Here is a 21,073-nt window from a genome sequence, read left to right as displayed (position 1 = left end):
ACAGCCAGAGACTTCTTCCCAGGTTGGAGGCAGCATCATTGAAAGGTGTTTCGAGGAAAGTATAGGGGGAGATGTCAGGGGTAGGTACTTTGCACAGAGTGGTGGGTGTGTGGAGTGCCATGCCAGGGTTGTTGTCGAGGCAGATACATTACGGACATTTAAGAGACTCCTAGATGTGCACGTGGTTGATAGAAAAATGGAGGGTTATGTGGAAGGGTAGGGTTAAATTGATTTTGGAGAAGATTAAAGGGTTTGCAAATCATTAGGCCAAAGGGCCTGTACTGTATTGTTCTATGTTCTATGCTCTAAAGGGTAAAACAATAACAGAATGAAGAGTAAAGTGTCACAGTTACAGAGAAAGTGCAGTGCAGGCAGACAATGTGTGAGGTCATAATGAGGTAGATAGTGAGGTCAAGAGTCCATCTGATTGTACGAGGGAACCATTCAATAGTGTTAATACAGTGGTGTAGAAGCTGACCTTGGGCCTGGTGGGACGTGCTTTCACTGATAACAGTGGGGTAGAAGCTGTCCTTGGGCCTGGTGGGACGTGCTTTCACTGATAGTGGGGTAGAAGCTGTCCTTGGGCCTGGTGGGACGTGCTTTCACTGATAACAGTGGGGTAGAAGCTGTCCTTGGGCCTGGTGGGACGTGCTTTCACTGATAACAGTGGGGTAGAAGCTGTCCTTGGGCCTGGTGGGACGTGCTTTCACTGATAACAGTGGGGTAGAAGCTGTCCTTGGGCCTGGTGGGACGTGCTTTCACTGATAACAGTGGGGTAGAAGCTGTCCTTGGGCCTGGTGGGACGTGCTTTCACTGATAACAGTGGGGTAGAAGCTGCCCTTGGGCCTGGTGGGATGTGCTTTCACTGATAACAGTGGGGTAGAAGCTGTCCTTGGGCCTGGTGGGAGGTGCTTTCACTGATAACAGTGGGGTAGAAACTGTCCTTGGGCCTGGTGGGACGTGCTTTCACTGATAACAGTGGGGTAGAAGCTGTCCTTGGGCCTGGTGGGATGTGCTTTCACTGATAACAGTGGGGTAGAAGCTGTCCTTGGGCCTGGTGGGACGTCCTTTCACTGATAACAGTGGGGTAGAAGCTGTCCTTGGGCCTGGTGTGTCGTGCTTTCACTGATAACAGTGGGTTAGAAGCTGTCCTTGGGCCTGGTGGGACGGGCTTTCACTGATAACAGTGGGGTAGAAGCTGTCCTTGGGCCTGGTGGGAGGTGCTTTCACTGATAACAGTGGGGTAGAAGCTGTCCTTGGGCCTGGTGGGATGTGCTTTCACTGATAACTGTGGGGTAGAAGCTGTCCTTTGGCCTGGTGGGACGTGCTTTCACTGATAACAGTGGGGTAGATGCTGTCCTTGGGCCTGGTGGGACGTGCTTTCACTGATAACAGTGGGGTAGAAGCTGTCCTTGGGTCTGGTGGGACGTGCTTTCACTGATAACAGTGGGGTAGAAGCTGTCCTTGGGCCTGGTGGGATGTGCTTTCACTGATAACAGTGGGGTAGAAGCTGTCCTTGGGCCTGGTGGGACGTGCTTTCACTGATTACAGTGGGGTAGAAGCTGTCCTTGGGCCTGGTGGGACGTGCTGTTACTGATAACAGTGGGGTAGAAGCTGTCCTTGGGCCTGGTGGGATGTGTTTTCATTGATAACAGTGGGGTAGAAGCTGTCCTTGGGCCTGGTGGGACGTGCTTTCACTGATAACAGTTGGATAGAAGCTGTCCTTGGGCCTGGTGGGACGTGCTTTCACTGATAACAGTGGGGTAGAAGCTGTCCTTGGGCCTGGTGGGATGTGTTTTCACTGATAACAGTGGGGTAGAAGCTGTCCTTGGGCCTGGTGGGACGTGCCTTCAGGCTTTTGTATCTTCTGGCCAGTGGAAGAGGAGAGGGAATGTCTGGGGGAAGGACGTTGGTTATGCTGGCTGTTTTACTTTCTGAGAGTCTCAGCCTCTTCCTCTGACAGCTCGTTTCAATACTGACCACTCTCTGGGTGAAAAGGTTGCCCCTCAGGTTCCCGGTGAATCAGTTGCCTCACACCCAAAATCCTGTGCCTCTAGTTCTTGATCCACTGACCCTGTGTTCATTCACCCTTTTAGATCCCTTGTGGTTTTACTGAAGTTTTATTGAAATGTACTGATTTCTTACTCAATGACAGAAGATGATTGAGGGGCCAATGAAAATGCTCGTGTCGATTTCCTGCAGTCTTACATTCTGTGCACTGAATTGTTGTGGGGTGGGGTGGGGAGAGGCGGCTTGAAAGAGGAGTGTAAGATGGTGAGTGCACAGCCAGAGACTTCTTCCCAGGACGGAAATAGCTGATGCCAGGGGTCATAATTTGAAGGTGATTGGAGGGGAGTTGGGGAGGGACGTCAGAGAGTGGTGGGTGTGTGGAACGTTCTGCCGGAGTGATGGTAGAGGCAGATACACTAAGGGCTGATGAAGGGAAGTGTCTCGGCCTGAAGATACACCTTCAACATTTTACGAACATCTGCTTCCTCTCTGCCATTGGATTTCTGAAAGGACAATGAGCCCATGAACACTACCTCAACTACTTTTTCCCTTTTCCTCTCATTTTTTGCACTATTCATGATATATTATTGTAATTTAGTTTTGTCCTGAATTAGGGTCTTGGCCTGAAACGCTGAACATTTACTCTTTTCCATGGATGCTGCCTGGCCTGCTGACTTCCTCCAGCATTTGTGTGTGTCACCATATACTCACCACCCTCTGGGAAAAACAAGTTGCCCCTCAAGTCTCTTTTAAATCTCTCTCCTCTCACCTTAAACCCATGCCCTCTTGTATTGAATTCCCGAACCCTTGTGTACGCTCATGCCCCACATAAATTTAACTGAAACTTTATTGAATGTTTCTTATTGAATGACAAGTTCAAAGATCAAATACATTTATTATCAAAGTATGTATATTGTTTACAACATTGAGTCTGTTTCCTTGCAGGCGGCCAAAAAACAAAGAAACACAAAGCACAACGAAGATCGTCAGACAACCAATGCGTGAACAATGAACAATTCTTGCAAACAGTGAGGAGAAAACAATTACACACAGAGCATGACCCGCAGTCCCCGAAAGTCGCAGACCCAATTGAGCGCTGAGTTGAGGGAAGCCAGTCCAGGAGGCCAAAGAGGTTTGAGGGGCTGAATGGCCTAATCTTGCATCCTGTACTGTGATTTGCTGTGGTTCTCTATCTGGGCCGTTTGAAAGTCCCCTGGGGTGTTGGGTTGGTCTGGTTGGCCCAGTTCCACGAAGTACAACCAGGAACTTCTGCCCAGAAACCAGTGAGTCACACAACAGCCAATCAAATCTCCAAATTGCTAAAAAACTTCCTCTCTTCCCTTTCAATATTTCATAAGGATTAATTCACTGGCAATTCCTTTGTTTACTCTCCCATCTCCAACAAACATGCACGGTCTAGAACATAGAAAGTACAGAAACACCTTCTTCAACATAAAACACTGAAATGCACAGTACAGGCCCTGCCCAACGCCATCTTGACTTTCTTCAGAAATGATTTCTGTAACACATTCATCCAAATGTCTGCCTCATCATTTGGAAGGGCTGTTTAGGTCACAGGATAGTGGTGAGGGTGGAGGTTTAGAACGTAGAACAGTACAGGCCATTTGGCCCATGACCAAGTGCTGACCTTTCAAAACAACATTTAATGTCAGGGAAATGTATACGATATACATCCTGAAATTCTTTGTTTTTGCAACCATCCACAAAAACAGAGGAGTGCCCCAAAGAATGAGTGACAGTTAAATGTTAGAACCCCAAAGTCCCCCAGCTCCCCCCTCTCACACATAAGCAGCAGCAAAGCGACAACCCCCCCTCCACCACCAGCAAAAAAACATCGGCACCCACCATCGAGCACTCAAGTGTGCAGCAAAGACACAGGCTTGCAGTACCCCAAAGACTACTCGTTCACCCAGTAATCCGACATACCACAGGCTCTCTCTCTCCCTAATAAGGGAAAAAGAGGTGTCCCCTACTTAGCTGACTCTAAGATCAATCTAACCCTTCCCTCCCACATAGCCCTCCATTTTTCTATCATCCACGTCCCTAATGTATCCGTCTCTACCACCACCCCGGTAGAGCATTCCAACTCACCCACCTCTCTGTGTGAAAGCCTACCTCTGATAGCCCTCCCTGTGCTTTCCTTCAATCACCTTAAAATTATGCCCCCTCATGTCAGTCATTTCCACCCTGGGAAAAAGTCTCTGGCTGTCCACTCGATCTGTGCCTCTTGTCATCTTGTACGCCTCCACCAATTCACCTCTCATCCTCCTTCACTCCAAAGAGAAAATCCCTAGCTCGCTCAGCCTCTCCTCATGAGACATGCTCTCTAATCCAGGCAGCATTCTGGTGAATCTCCTCTGCACCCTCTCTAATCCAGGCAGCATCCTGGTGAATCTCCTCTGCACCCTCTCTAATCCAGGCAGCATCTTGGTGAATCTCCTCTGCAACCTCTCTAATCCAGGCAGCGTCCTGGTGGATCTCCTCTGCACCCTCTCTAATCCAGGCAGCATCCTGGTGAATCTCCTCTGCACCCTCTCTAATCCAGGCAGCATCCTGGTGAATCTCCTCTGCACCCTCTCTAATCTAGGCAGCGTCCTGGTAAATCTCCTCTGCACCCTCTCTAATCCAGGCAGCATCCTGGTGAATCTCCTCTGCACCCTCTCTAATCCAGGCAGCATCCTGGTGAATCCCCTCTGCACCCTCTCTAACCCTTTGCACCCTCTCTAATCCAGGCAGCATCCTGGTAAATCTCCTCTGCACCCTCTCTAATCCAGGCAGCATCCTGGTGAACCTCCTCTGCACCCTCTCTAATCCAGGCAGCATCCTGGTGAATCTCCTCTGCACCCTCTCTAATCCAGGCAGCATCCTGGTGAATCTCCTCTGCACCCTCTCTAATCCAGGCAGCATCCTGGTAAATCTCCTCTGCACCCTCTCTAATCCAGGCAGCATCCTGGTGAATCTCCTCTGCACCCTCTCTAATCCAGGCAGCATCCTGGTGAATCTCCTCTGCACCCTCTCTAATCCAGGCAGCATCCTGGTAAATCTCCTCTGCACCCTCTCTAATCCAGGCAGCATCCTGGTGGATCTCCTCTGCACCCTCTCTAATCCAGGCAGCATCCTGGTGAATCTCCTCTGCACCCTCTCTAATCCAGGCAGCATCCTGGTAAATCTCCTCTGCACCCTCTCTAATCCAGGCAGCATCCTGGTAAATTTCCTCTACACCCTCTCGAAAGTTTCCACATCCTTCCTGCAGTGAGGCGACCAGAACTGAACACAGTCTGGAGCTGTGGGGAGAGTTATAAGATACAATTATTTGAACTTTTTAAATTGGTGGTTGATGACTGGCATGGACTCGATGGACCAAATGGCCTGTCTCTATGCTGAATCTCTCTATGACCTTGGAATGACAATTGTTGCTTTAAACACCGACAACACCATGTGACACGGCCACTAAATTCTGGAACCTTATTCAACGCTGATTGGCTGCTGTGTGAGTCATCAGTTGCTGGGCAGAGTTCCCAGTTGAATTGCGTTTTGTAGAGTCAGGCGATTTGCGAAGCGAACAGGCCATTCGGTCCATCACCTCCGTTCTGGATCCATCCTTTCTGCTACCGCTCTGATTGGATCTAAGAGAATCAGAATCAGGTTTATCATCACACACACACACACACACACACTCACACACACACACACACACACACACACACACACACACACACACACACACACACACACATACACACACACACAAACACACACACACACACACACACACACAAACACACACACTCTCATACACACGCACACTCTCATACACACAAACATACACACACACACACACATACATACACACAAACACACACACACATACACACACACACTCACAGATACACACAAACACACACACATACACACACACAAACACACACACACACACACACACACACACACACACAGAGTGCAGTTGCTACACCAAACTGTAACGCACCCATGTAGAATAATTTCTATGGTGCATCGATGAGGGATAAAGAGATTTTGACTAATTACCAATTAGGAACCATTCACAATTAACCCACTGACCCTGTTCATCAACCGGAGAACATCACAGGGTGAACGTGCAAACTCCGCGCAGACAGTGCCTGAGGCTGGGGCTGAGTCTGTGTCTCTGGAGCTACCTACCGTGCCACCATCCTGCCTTGCCAGAGGCTTTGGGGAAGGGGCAGAAGAGGTTCAAAAGGACACTGCCTGGATTAAAGAGCATCAACTTAAGGAGAAGCTGGACAAACTTGGGCTGTGTTCTCTGGAGCAGCAGAGACTGAGGGGCGATCTGATAGAGCAGGGGTTCCCAACCTTCCTTGTGCTGTGGACACCTACCACTAACTGAGGGGTCCATGGACCTCAGGCTGGGAACCCCTTTGAGAGGCTCTCCGATAGATCAGAGTTCAAAAGCTCAAGGTAAAATTTATTATCAGAGTACATACCACCCTGAGATTCTTTTTCCTGCAGGCAGACTTAGCAAATCTGTAGAACAGTAACTGTAAACAGGATCAATGAACAACAAACTGTGCAAATGCAAACGTAAGTAAATAGCATAAAATAACAAGATAAAGAATCCTTAAAGTGAGACCATCGGTTGTGGGAATCCCAGAAACAGAATGAGTGTAGTTATCCCCTTTTGTTCAAGAGCCTGATGGTTGAGGGGTAGCAACTGTCCTTGAGCCTGTGGTGTGAGTCCTGAGGCTCCTGTATCTTTTACCTGATGGCAGCAAAGAGAAAAGAGCCTGGCTTGGGAGGCAAGGATCTTTGATGATGGACGCTGCTTTCCTACAGCAATATTTCATGTCATGTGCTCAATGGTTGGGAGGGCTTTGCCCATGATGTACTGGGCCAAATCCACTACCTTTTGTAGGATTTTCCACTCGAAGGCATTGGTGTCCCCATTCCAGACTGTGACACACTTTCCACCACATACCTATAGAAGCATGCCAAGGCTTTTGATGACACACCGAATCTCCACAGATTTCCGAGGAAGTAAAGGAACATGAACGTGCAGGAAATGGGATGACGCGGACATTCTGCGGCACAATGGATTAACTTAGTGAATAGTTGGTTACTAGTTTTATTAGTTTGGCACAACACAGTGGGCCGAATGGCTGGACCAGTACAGCGCCCCCTGGTGGATCAGCAGTGGAGAGAGTGAGCAGTCTCAGATTCCTGGGTGTCGATATCTCTGAGGGTCGATGCAGCTATAGGGAAGGGGCAACTGCGGCCACGTCTCATCCGGAGGCTGAGGAGATGTGGTTTTTCACCAAAGACACTCACAAATTTCTACAGATGTACCATGGAGAGCATTCTAACCGGCTGGTATGGGGAGGCCCACTTCACAGGATCAAACTAAGCTTCAGAGATGTTCAATTAGTCAGCTCCATCATGGGAACTAGCCTCCAAATATCCAAGACATCTTCAAGGAGTGGTGCCTCTGAAAGGTGGCGTCCATCACTAAGGACACCCATGACTTGGGAGATGCCATGTTCTCACTGTTGCCATCAGGGAGGGGGTACAAGAGCCTGAAGACCCCTCTGCTCATTGCTACCATCAGGGAGGGGGTACAGGAGCCTGAAGACCCCTCTTCCCATTCCTACCATCAGGGAGGAGGTACAGGAGCCTGAAGACCCCTCTTCCCATTCCTACCATCAGGGAGGAGGTACAGGAGCCTGAAGACCCCTCTTCTCATTGCTACCATCAGGGAGGAGGTACAGGAGCCTGAAGACCCCTCTTCCCATTGCTACCATCAGGGAGGAGGTACAGGAGCCTGAAGACCCCTCTTCCCATTGCTACCATCAGGGAGGAGGTACAGGAGCCTGAAGACCCCTCTTCTCATTCCTACCATCAGGGAGGAGGTACAGGAGCCTGAAGACCCCTCTTCCCATTGCTACCATCAGGGAGGGGGTACAGGAGCCTGAAGACCCCTCTTCTCATTCCTACCATCAGGGAGGAGGTACAGGAGCCTGAAGACCCCTCTTCTCATTGCTACCATCAGGGAGGAGGTACAGGAGCCTGAAGACCCCTCTTCCCATTGCTACCATCAGGGAGGGGGTACAGGAGCCTGAAGACCCCTCTTCCCATTGCTACCATCAGGGAGGGGGTACAGGAGCCTGAAGACCCCTCTTCTCATTGCTACCATCAGGGAGGAGGTACAGGAGCCTGAAGACCCCTCTTCTCATTCCTACCATCAGGGAGGAGGTACAGGAGCCTGAAGACCCCTCTTCTCATTGCTACCATCAGGGAGGAGGTACAGGAGCCTGAAGACCCCTCTTCCCATTGCTACCATCAGGGAGGGGGTACAGGAGCCTGAAGACCCCTCTTCCCATTGCTACCATCGGGGAGGGGGTACAGGAGCCTGAAGACCCCTCTTCTCATTGCTACCATCAGGGAGGAGGTACAGGAGCCTGAAGACCCCTCTTCCTATTGCTACCATCAGGGAGGGGGTACAGGAGCCTGAAGGCCCCTCTTCCCATTGCTACCATCAGGGAGGGGGTACAGGAGCCTGAAGGCCCCTCTTCCCATTCCTACCATCAGGGAGGGGGTACAGGAGCCTGAAGACCCCTCTTCTCATTCCTACCATCAGGGAGGAGGTACAGGAGCCTGAAGACCCCTCTTCTCATTGCTACCATCAGGGAGGAGGTACAGGAGCCTGAAGACCCCTCTTCCCATTGCTACCATCAGGGAGGAGGTACAGGAGCCTGAAGACCCCTCTTCTCATTCCTACCATCAGGGAGGAGGTACAGGAGCCTGAAGACCCCTCTTCCCATTGCTACCATCAGGGAGGAGGTACAGGAGCCTGAAGACCCCTCTTCTCATTCCTACCATCAGGGAGGAGGTACAGGAGCCTGAAGACCCCTCTTCTCATTGCTACCATCAGGGAGGAGGTACAGGAGCCTGAAGACCCCTCTTCCCATTGCTACCATCAGGGAGGGGGTACAGGAGCCTGAAGACCCCTCTTCCCATTGCTACCATCGGGGAGGGGGTACAGGAGCCTGAAGACCCCTCTTCTCATTGCTACCATCAGGGAGGAGGTACAGGAGCCTGAAGACCCCTCTTCCCATTGCTACCATCAGGGAGGGGGTACAGGAGCCTGAAGGCCCCTCTTCCCATTGCTACCATCAGGGAGGGGGTACAGGAGCCTGAAGGCCCCTCTTCCCATTGCTACCATCAGGGAGGGGGTACAGGAGCCTGAAGACCCCTCTTCTCATTGCTACCATCAGGGAGGAGGTACAGGAGCCTGAAGACCCCTCTTCTCATTCCTACCATCAGGGAGGAGGTACAGGAGCCTGAAGACCCCTCTTCTCATTGCTACCATCAGGGAGGAGGTACAGGAGCCTGAAGACCCCTCTTCCCATTGCTACCATCAGGGAGGGGGTACAGGAGCCTGAAGACCCCTCTTCCCATTGCTACCATCGGGGAGGGGGTACAGGAGCCTGAAGACCCCTCTTCCCATTGCTACCATCAGGGAGGGGGTACAGGAGCCTGAAGGCCCCTCTTCCCATTGCTACCATCAGGGAGGGGGTACAGGAGCCTGAAGGCCCCTCTTCCCATTCCTACCATCAGGGAGGGGGTACAGGAGCCTGAAGACCCCTCTTCTCATTCCTACCATCAGGGAGGAGGTACAGGAGCCTGAAGACCCCTCTTCTCATTGCTACCATCAGGGAGGAGGTACAGGAGCCTGAAGACACCTCTTCCCATTGCTACCATCAGGGAGGAGGTACAGGAGCCTGAAGACCCCTCTTCTCATTCCTACCATCAGGGAGGAGGTACAGGAGCCTGAAGACCCCTCTTCCCATTGCTACCATCAGGGAGGAGGTACAGGAGCCTGAAGACCCCTCTTCCCATTGCTACCATCAGGGAGGGGGTACAGGAGCCTGAAGACCCCTCTTCCCATTGCTACCATCGGGGAGGGGGTACAGGAGCCTGAAGACCCCTCTTCTCATTGCTACCATCAGGGAGGAGGTACAGGAGCCTGAAGACCCCTCTTCCCATTGCTACCATCAGGGAGGGGGTACAGGAGCCTGAAGGCCCCTCTTCCCATTGCTACCATCAGGGAGGGGGTACAGGAGCCTGAAGGCCCCTCTTCCCATTGCTACCATCAGGGAGGGGGTACAGGAGCCTGAAGACCCCTCTTCTCATTGCTACCATCAGGGAGGGGGTACAGGAGCCTGAAGACCCCTCTTCTCATTGCTACCATCAGGGAGGGGGTACAGGAGCCTGAAGGCCCCTCTTCCCATTGCTACCATCAGGGAGGGGGTACAGGAGCCTGAAGGCCCCTCTTCCCATTGCTACCATCAGGGAGAGGGTACAGAAGCCTGAAGGCCCCTCTCCTCATTACTACCATCAGGGAGGGGGGACAGAAGCCTGAAGGCCCCTCTCCTCATTACTACCATCAGGGAGGAGGTACAGAAGCCTGAAGGCACACTCTCGACTATTCAGGGACAGCTTCTTCCCCTCTGCAATCCAATTTCTGAATGGACAATGAACCCTTGGACACTACCTCACTACTTTTTGATTTCTACTTTTGGACTATTTATTTAATTTAACTTTTATATGTATATTCTTTTACGAACAAGACAAGATCTGCGGAGTGTTGCTTATATGGATATGCTACTGTTTTTTCCTCTATTAATCACATTGTACTCCTGCCGCAAAGAGGGCAAATTTCACGACATATGCCGGTTGTATTATGTCTGACTCTCTCCCGGTTTGCAAAACCCGAGCTCAACGATGGGCCTCTACCCAGCAACTGGTGAGTCATCCAACAGCCAATCAGAGTTTCGTATTGGGAGGGTACGGCTCTGGGCTTGGCGATGATGTCTCCTCGCTGCGGTTTTCAAACCCTGACTCTTGAACAATGCTCTGTATTTAGTACAGAGTACACGCACACGTATAAAAAAGCACTCACCCCTCTTGGAAGTTTTCATGTTTCATTGCTATTCAACATTGAATCACAGCAGATTTAATTTATTTTTTTGACACTGATCAACAAAAAAGTTATTTTTCTGTCAAGGTGGAAACAGATATCTACAAAGTAATCCAAATTAATTACAAATATAAATCACAAAATAATTGATTACATAAGTATTCACTCTCCCCCACCCCCCACTAAATATGACACACTAAATCATCACTGGTGCGGCCAGTGGGTTTTAGAACTCACATAATTAGTTAAATGGAGATCTGTGTGCAGTCGCGGTGTTTCAATTGATTGTAGTAAAAATACTCCTGTATCTGGAAGGTCCAACTGTTGGTGAGTCAGTATCCTGGCAAAAACTGCACCAGGAAGACAAAGGAACACCCCAAGAAAAAGTTATGAAAAAGGACAAGTCAGGAGATGGATACAAAAATATTTCCAAGTCACTGGATATCCCTTGGAGTACAGTTAAGTCAATTGCTGAGAAATGGAAAGAATATGGCACAGCTGTAAATCTGCCTGGAGCGGGCTGTCCTCAGAAACTGAGTGACCGTGCAAGAAGGGGACCAGTGAGGAGGCCACCAAGAGACCTGTGATCTCTGGAGGGGTTACAAGCTTCAGTGGCTGAGATGGGAGAGACTGTGCATACAACAACTGTTACCCGGGAGCTTCACCAGTCACAGCTTTATGGGAGAGTGGCAAAGAGAAAGCCACTGTTGAAAAAACTCTCATGAAATCTCGGCTAGAGTTTGCCAGAAGGCATGTGGGAGACTCTGAAGTCAGCTGGAGAAATGTTCTATGGTCTGATGGAACCAAAATAGAGCTTTCTGGCCATCAGACTAAACGCCATAGCGTAAGCCAAACACCGCACATATCAAAAACACACCATCCCTACCATGAAGCACGGTGATGGCTGCATCACGCTGTGGGGATGCTTCACTGCAGCAGGCCCTGGAAGGCTTGTGAAGGCAGAGGGTAAAATGAATGCAGCAAAATACAGGGAAATCCTGGAGCAAAACCTGATGCAATCTGCAAGAGAACTGCGACTTGGGAGATTTGTTTTCCAACAAGACAATGACCCCAAGCATAAAGCCAAAGCTACACAGGAATGGCTTAAAAACAACAAAGTTAATGTCCTGGAGTGGCCAAGTCAGAGTCCAGACCTCAATCCGATTGAGAATTTGTGGCTGGAATTGAAAAGGGCTGTTCACTCACAATCTCCGTGCAATCTGACAGAGCTTGAGCAGTTTTGTAAAGAATGGGGAAAAATTGCAGTGTCCAGATGTGCAGAGACCTATCCACACAGACTCAAGGCTGTAATTGCAGCCAAAGGTGCTTCTACTAAATACTGACTTGAAGGGGTTAATACTTATGCAATCAATTATTCTCTGTTTAATATTTGTAATTAATTTAGATCATTTTGTGAGATCTGTTTTCACTTTGACAGAAAAGAGTCTTTTTCTGTTCATCAGTGTCAAAAAAGCCAAATTAAATCCACTGTGATTCAATGTTGTAAAACAATAAAACATGAAAACTTCCGGAAGGGCGGTGAATACTTTTTATAGGCACCGTATACCCTCAGACAGTATGAATACACACGTGAAAGGGTAAACAGCTGCTGAGATGTTTACAGCATTTTGAGTTTTTTCCAGTATCTGCAGTTGTTTTTATTTTAATTTATGTTGGGTGTGTACATCTGAGTGTGAGAGTGTGTGAATATACTGTACGGTACGTGTGTATCTGTGTGTGTGTGCAAGCGAGTGTGTGCTAATATGTGTATGTGAATGTCTGAGTGTGTATTTGTATGTGTGCCTTGTGTGTTGTGGCTGTGAATATGTGCGTATGAAGGTGTGTACATCAGTGTGTGTGTGTGTATCTTTAGACTATGTGTGTATCGGTATGCTTACATGTCTGTTGTACTGTTCGAAGTTTATTTTGTGCTCAGACATTTCCAAAGAACAGCATCATCGTCCCCCCTAACCCCACCTCCTGAGAGTCTTGAGCCCACAGCAAGCAGACGGGAAGGATATTCACGATGGGGTTAGGAACCTGAGCATCAGGAGCACAGACAGAGTCTCTGAAAATGTCAGAGATCCCCCCCACTCTCACACAGCCCACCGTCCCCTGTCAGAAACACGACCCACTCACACACAGCCCACCGTCCCGTCAGAAACACGACCCACTCTCACACAGCCCACCGTCCCCTGTCGGAAACACGGCCCACTCTCACACAGCCCACCGTCCCGTCAGAAACACAGCCCACTCTCACACAGCCCACCGTCCCCTGTCGGAAACACGGCCCACTCACACACAGCCCACCGTCCACTGTCAGAAACACGACCCACTCACACACAGCCCACCGTCCCCTGTCAGATACACGACCCACTCACATACAGCCCACCGTCCCGTCAGAAACACGACCCACTCACACACAGCCCACCGTCCCCTGTCAGATACACGACCCACTCTCACACAGCCCACCGTCCCCTGTCAGAAACACGACCCACTCTCACACAGCCCACCGTCCCCTGTCGGAAACACGGCCCACTCTCACACAGCCCACCGTCCCATCAGAAACACAGCCCACTCTCACACAGCCCACCGTCCACTGTCAGGAACATGGCCCACTCTCACACAGTCCACCGTCCCGTCAGAAACACGACCCACTCTCACACAGCCCACCGTCCACTGTCAGAAACACGACCCACTCACACACAGCCCACCGTCCACTGTCAGAAACACGACCCACTCACACACAGCCCACCGTCCCCTGTCAGATACACGACCCACTCACATACAGCCCACCGTCCCCTGTCGGAAACACGGCCCACTCTCACACAGCCCACCGTCCCCTGTCAGATACACGACCCACTCTCACACAGCCCACCGTCCCGTCAGAAACACAGCCCACTCACACACAGCCCACCGTCCCCTGTCAGAATCACGGCCCACTCTCACACAGCCCACCGTCCCCTGTCAGAAACACGGCCCACTCTCACACAGCCCACCATCCCCTGTCAGACACACGACCCACTCTCACACAGCCCACCGTCCCCTGTCAGACACCACCATCGCTGGCAGCTCATTCCACGCACTCACCACTTTCTGAGTAAAAAACTTACCCCTAACATCTCCTCTGTACCTAATCCCCAGCACCTTAAACCTGCGACCTCTCGTGTTAGCCTTTTCAGTCCTGGGAAAAAGCCTCTGACTATCCACACGATCAATGCCTCTCATCATCTTGTACACCTCTATCAGGTCACCTCTCACCCTCTGTCGCTCCAAGGAGAAAAGGCTGAGTTCACTCATCCTATTCTCATAGGGCATGCTCTCCAATCTAAGCAACATCCTTGTAAATCTCCTCTGCACTCTCTCTATATTATCCACATCCTTCCTGTAGTGAGGAGACCGGAACTGAGCAAAGTACTCCAAGTGGGGCCTGACCAAGGTTTTATACAGCTGCAACATTATCTAACAACTCTTGATCTCAATCCCACAGTTGATGAAGGCCATCACACCGTACGCCTTCTTAACAGCACTATCAACCCGCACAGCAGCTTTGAGTGTCCTATGGACTCGGACCCCAAGATCCCTCTGATCCTCCACACTGTCAAGAGTCTCACCATTAATATTCTGAAGGTAGAACAAGCAAAAACAATAACAGAATGCAGAATAAAGTGTCACAGTCACAGAGAAAGTGCAGTGCAGGCAGACAATAACAAGGTAGACTGTGAGGTCAAGTGTTCATTTTATCGTACTAGGGAACCATTCAATAATCTGATAACAGTGGGGTAGAAGCTGTCCTTGGGCCTGGTGGGACGTGCTTTCACTGATAACAGTGGGGTAGAAGCTGTCCTTGGGCCTGGTGGGATGTGCTTTCACTGATAACAGTGGGGTAGAAGCTGTCCTTGGGCCTGGTGGGATGTGCTTTCACTGATAACAGTGGGGTAGAAGCTGTCCTTGGGCCTGGTGGGACGTGCTTTCACTGATAACAGTGGGGTAGAAGCTGTCCTTGGGCCTGGTGGGACGTGCTGTCACTGGTAACAGTGGGGTAGAAGCTGTCCTTGGGCCTGGTGGGACGTGCTTTCACTGATAACAGTGGGGTAGAAGCTGTCCTTGGGCCTGGTGGGACGTGCTCTCACTGATAACAGTGGGGTAGAAGCTGTCCTTGGGCCTGGTGGGACGTGCTCTCACTGATAACAGTGGGGTAGAAGCTGTCCTTGGGCCTGGTGGGACGTGCTCTCACTGATAACAGTGGGGTAGAAGCTGTCCTTGGGCCTGGTGGGACGTGCTCTCACTGATAACAGTGGCGTAGAAGCTGTCCTTGGGCCTGGTGGGACGTGCTTTCACTGATAACAGTGAGGTAGAAGCTGTCCTTGGGCCTGGTGGGACGTGCTTTCACTGATAACAGTGGGGTAGAAGCTGTCCTTGGGCCTGGTGGGACGTGCTCTCACTGATAACAGTGGGGTAGAAGCTGTCCTTGGGCCTGGTGGGACGTGCTCTCACTGATAACAGTGGCGTAGAAGCTGTCCTTGGGCCTGGTGGGACGTGCTTTCACTGATAACAGTGGGGTAGAAGCTGTCCTTGGGCCTGGTGGGATGTGCTTTCACTGATAACAGTGGGGTAGAAGCTGTCCTTGGGCCTGGTGGGACGCGCTTTCACTGATAACAGTGGGGTAGAAGATGTCCTTGGGCCTGGTGGGACGTGCTTTCACTGATAACAGTGGGGTAGTAGCTGACCTTGGGCCTGGTGGGTCATGCTTTCACTGATAACAGTGGGGTAGAAGCTGTCCTTGGGCCTGGTGGGTCGTGCTCTCACTGATAACAGTGGGGTAGAAGCTGTCCTTGGGCCTGGTGGGACGTGCTTTCACTGATAACAGTGAGGTAGAAGCTGTCCTTGGGCCTGGTGGGACGTGCTTTCACTGATAACAGTTGGATAGAAGCTGTCCTTGGGCCTGGTGGGACGTGCTTTCAGGCTTTTGTATCTTCTGTCTGATGGGAGGAGGGAGAAGAGAGAATGTCTGGGGTGGGTGGGGTCTTTGATTCTGCCGGCTGCTGTACTGAGACAGTGGGAAGTGTAGACAGTCCGTGGAGGGGAGGCTGGTTTCTGTGACGTGTATCGGTAAAAATTGGTGAGGGTTGACCTGCATGGGGCATGGGATCTGATCACATCGCCTCCTCTGGGTGCACATTTCAGATATCACCCATCCTCGGTGCATAAAAATACAACCCTGGGTCCCCTTTTAAACCTCCATCCTCTCATCTCTTGCTTTTTGAGACAAAGAGAGAGATCTATGGTACACTACCACCCTCTGCTGGTGAATGGTAGCTACAGCCACCAAAGTCACTACTTTACTGTTTATCACCAGATTCATTTTCTCGCAGGCATTCAGCAGTAGAACAAATGAATACAATAAAAGTTATGAAAAGCTACTCATTAAGAGTGACAAACAACCAATGTGCAAAAAAAGACAAATTGTATAAATAAATAAATAAAATAATACTGAGGACATGAGTTGTAGAGTCCTTGAAAGTGAGTCTGAAAATCGCAGAACCAGTTCAGAGTTGTGGGGAATGAAGTTACCAGAATAAATCATTGAAACATTGTGAACACGTTGGTGTAACTAAACCGGCCGCTCTCTAAGCAGCTAATATTTCTGAGGGCAGGATATGGTATTGAGCTGAGTTATGGTTCCTGAAGGGTACAGAGAGCATCTGCCCCCACCAGCTCTCTGAAAGAACTATTAAAGCTCCTCTTTAAGTCTCTCAGTATAACCTTGAACATGCTTATCTGACACGACTGCTCCGGGCTTCATGCCTGTAGGCTCACTTTCATTCTGAATGCTGTTGCTTGTGTTTATTGTTTGCACAATTTGTGTTTTCTCTCTCTTCTCCCTCTCTCTGTGCATTAATTGTTTCTCAGACTTCTTTTAATGGGTTCTTTGGGGTTTCTTGTTTTGTGGCTGCCTGTAAGGAGTTGAATCTCAAGGTTGCATAATGAATACATAGTTTGATAATACATGTACTGTTTTGAACTTTGAAACAGAACAGTGCAGGACAGGAACAGGCCTGCTGGCTCACTGTCTAAGCAGACATTGATGCCAATCTAAACTAATCCCATCTGTCCATCCGCTATCCATATCCCTGTTGTCTGCCTGTAAATGCCTCTTAAAAAACACATATCTGCTTCTACCACCTCTGCTGACCTTCCAGACATCCACCACTCTTTTAAACTCCCCCCCCCCCCCAACTCAAAGCTACACCCTCTAGTTCTTGATGTTTCCACTGAGGGAAAAAGATTCCTTCAGTCTTATCAATTCCTCACATGACGTTATAAATATTTATTTGCCCCTCAGACTCTGCTGCTCTTTATGAAAATATCCCAACTCTCCACGGCTGTGGGCAGACATGGCTATAAGCAGCAATAGTTGGGTGTATAAAGGGAGGATGGGAGGGTGAATACAGGACCCCTGGAGGAGGACTTTGTCAAATGGTCCAAGCTGAATCATCTGCAGCTCGACATCAATAAGGAGATGGTGCTGGGTTTCAGGAAGACTAAGCCTGCCTGCACTGCTCCATGTGGTTGTGGCGACGACCTACACACACCTGGGTGGCAGGCTGGAGTGGAGCACCAACACATGGTCTGTGTACAAGAAGGGCCAGAGTCACCTCTGCTTCCAGAGGAGGCTGAGGTCCTTTGGAGTATTAATGCCTCTCCTTCACGTTTTACTAGCCTGTTGTTGCCAGTCCAATCTTCTTTGCAGTGTTGTACCGGGGCAATGGTGCCAACAGACTCAATAAACTGATTAGAAAAGCTGGCTCTGTTACAGGAGTCAAACTGGACACACTGGAGGCTGTGGTAGAATGAAGGACCCTACGGAAAATCGTGGTGATTCTGGACAATGTTTCTCCCCCTCTGCACGCCACCTTGGCTGAACAGAGGAGCACTTTTAGTAACAGACTGAGACAACTGCGCTGCTCCGAAGAGCTCGATATGAGGTCACTCTTACCCTCGGCCGTTAGGCTCTATAATGAGTCAACCTACAGCCGGGGAAGTGATGACCCCCTCCTGGTAGACTGTTGGAGGTAACTTGCTTTTTTATTGTTTCTTACTTCTCTTCTAATATTTGATTATCTGTGCTCTTGTAATTTCCATTAGGATCAATAAAGATCTATCAATCTATCTACAGTCAATACTTTCCAATCCAGGCAGCATCCAGCTGAACCCGTTACTGACTCTCCACAACCTTCCTGTAATGGGGTGACCAGACCAGAGCTGCACAATACTCCAAATGAGGCCTCACCAGAAACAGCTGCGTTATGACTTCCAGAATTTTATTTAGAGATAGTGTGAAACAGGCCCTTCTGACGAGCAACTCTCCAATTTAACCCGTCTAATCACAGGATAATTTTACAATGACCAGTTTACCTACTAACTGGTGCATCTTTGGACTGTGGGCGGAAACCGGAGCACCTGGAGGAAACCCATGCACTCACAGGGAGTATGAACAAACTTGTTTCTAGAGGATGCTGGAAACGATCTCTGAATGCCAACATCTTGAGCTGTAATAGTGTCACGCTGTTACAATTCTGTACAGTCCCTCTTTTCTGAGGCTATGCCCTCTGGACCTAGACTCATGCCCACTATAGGAAACATCCTATCTAGGCCTTTCAATATTCCATAGTTTTCAGTTAGATCCCCCCTCATACGTCAGAGTCCAGACCTTAATCACTGAGAATTTTTGGCAGGACTTGAAAAGGGCTGTTCATTCACAATGCCTATGCAATCTGACAGAGCTTGAGTAGTTTTGTAAAGAATGGGGAAAAACTAGTGTCCGGATGTGCAGAGCTATCCAGACTCAAAGCTGTTATTGTGCCAAAGGTACATCTACTATATATGGACTTGAGAGGGCTGAATAATTATGTAATGAATTATTTTGTTAGATATTTGTAATTAACTTAGATCACTTCGTAGAGATGTTTTCACTTTGACAAAGTCTTTTTTCTGTTGATCAGTGTCAAAAAAGCCAAATTAAATCCAGTGATTCAATGTTGTAAAACAAAAAACATGAAAACTTCCTGGGATGAGTGAGCACTTTTCATAGACACTGTGCATTAGACATTTAAGAGACCATTAGAATGGCACATCCATGATGGAAAAATGGAGAACTGTCAAGAGAGAAAGGATAGATTGATCATGGAGTAGGTTAAAGAAGTTGGCATAACATTGTGGGCCAAAGGGCCTGTGTTGTGCTATACTACAGCGAAGAGCTTGAATTGTATACTGTTCATGCAGATTAATTCATAGAGTTGACAGAGTACAAGATGGTACGAGGCAGAGTGGAGAGTCAGACTTTTCCCCAGAGTGGAATACAAAGGAACACAATATAAAGAGGGGTATGTTAGAGGTAGGTTCTAGAGGTGGGCGTGTGGAATGTGCGGCCGGGGTGGTGGCAGAGGCAGATAGTTTACTAGTTAAGCTGGTTGTGTTTGCTGTAGAATAGACAACTGGTGGTCAAACGCCCTGCACCATCCTCCACTTGAAAAAATAATCTAAGTATGTAAATGTCATTCATTTTCTAGTGGGCACACTCAGATCTATGGAATAACCATAACAGAATCAATGAAAGAACTTCAACCTGAGTGCGGAAGAGAACGAACTGTTAAAGTACAAAAAGAAATAAACAACAAAGTAGAGAGAACCTCAGGTGAAGGTTCTTTGAAAGCAAGGCCATTGGTTGTAGGAACATGGGGCAAGTGAAGTTGAATGAAGTTATCAGCTTTGGTTCAAAAGCCAAACACAGACAGGTAATAAATTTTACTGGACACTCCAACACAAGAAAGGTTGTGTGCTGTCTTTACGACAGTTATTTAGTTTATAATATTTTCGCTTAGTAATTCATTCAATAGTATTTTCTAGTTAGAATTAGAAGTGTTTAAAGTGTATTCATTGCATGTAAAATATATCGGCATGCGATGACGTCACATCCGGTTTCGCCGCGTCTTGTGGGAAAACACCGGTTTGAGATTAGCGCGAGGGTGGGGGCTTTCCACGAGGCTCACCTGAGCAGAAGTTGTTTGCAGGCATGAGAAATCACAGTGAGAGCAACGCTGTAAGTTAATAGATAATCGATATATTGAACTAAGATGTTAATGCCGATCCTGTTAGAAGTAACGACGGTAGATAATGTTTATGCTTTCGTTAGTTAAAGAGTCGTGGATAGTTTGCATGGAAGTGTATTTAAAGTAGTCAATGGAGCAGGTAAACTCTCCCTGTATACTGCACATTAGTGTAATGTAGTTATAGTCACCTTTGCAAGTATTTACACTTGAAATGTGATATTAAGGAAGGAACAAATACTGTATCAATCTTGTATTGTTTTATCAAGTTTTCACCATATGTTAATGTGAAGAGTGAACAGTAAATGGTTAATCTTACTGCGATCTGGTTTGCATTGGCTGTGGTTTATCCGGACGTTAAATTCGGCATTCGTTACACCCGAAGGAGAACGTTACAGGTTGAATGCCCAAAATACATCATCTCAACTTCCCCGTTACCAATCATTCACTGTAAACCCACTCTTCATGCTGCTACTGATGCATGTCACACCCATCGCCACAGCAAATACCTGTATAAAGCAAGTTGATCCTTGGCCTGCTTGTAGACCAGGAAGGGGAAGTTTTGAGGGAACACTGACCAGCCTGAGGGATCTGCAGTGGAAAGGATGAACAGCTTCAAGCTCCTGGGTATCAAGATCTCTGAAGATCTACTCTGGGCCTAATATTTTGATGCAATTACAAAGAAGGTACGACATTGGTTATATTCCATCAGATTGATTGCATCACCATCTGGTATGGAGGAGCCCCTCACAGGATCAGGAACAAACTGTGAAGTTGTAAACTCATGGGCACCAGCCTCAATGGCATCTTCAAAAGACAACTTTACTCAGGATCTGCCCTCTTCTCATTACTAACTAGTTTAGAAGTAGCTTCAGTTTAAGGATAAAGGGGAAGCTTTTTAGGACCGAGATGAGGAGAAACTTCTTCACACTGAGAGTGGTGAATCTGTGGAATTCTCTGC

Source organism: Hypanus sabinus, chromosome 15 (genome assembly GCF_030144855.1).
Source record: "Hypanus sabinus isolate sHypSab1 chromosome 15, sHypSab1.hap1, whole genome shotgun sequence".
NCBI lineage: Eukaryota > Metazoa > Chordata > Chondrichthyes > Myliobatiformes > Dasyatidae > Hypanus > Hypanus sabinus.
Note: the sequence above shows the minus strand (reverse complement) of the source record.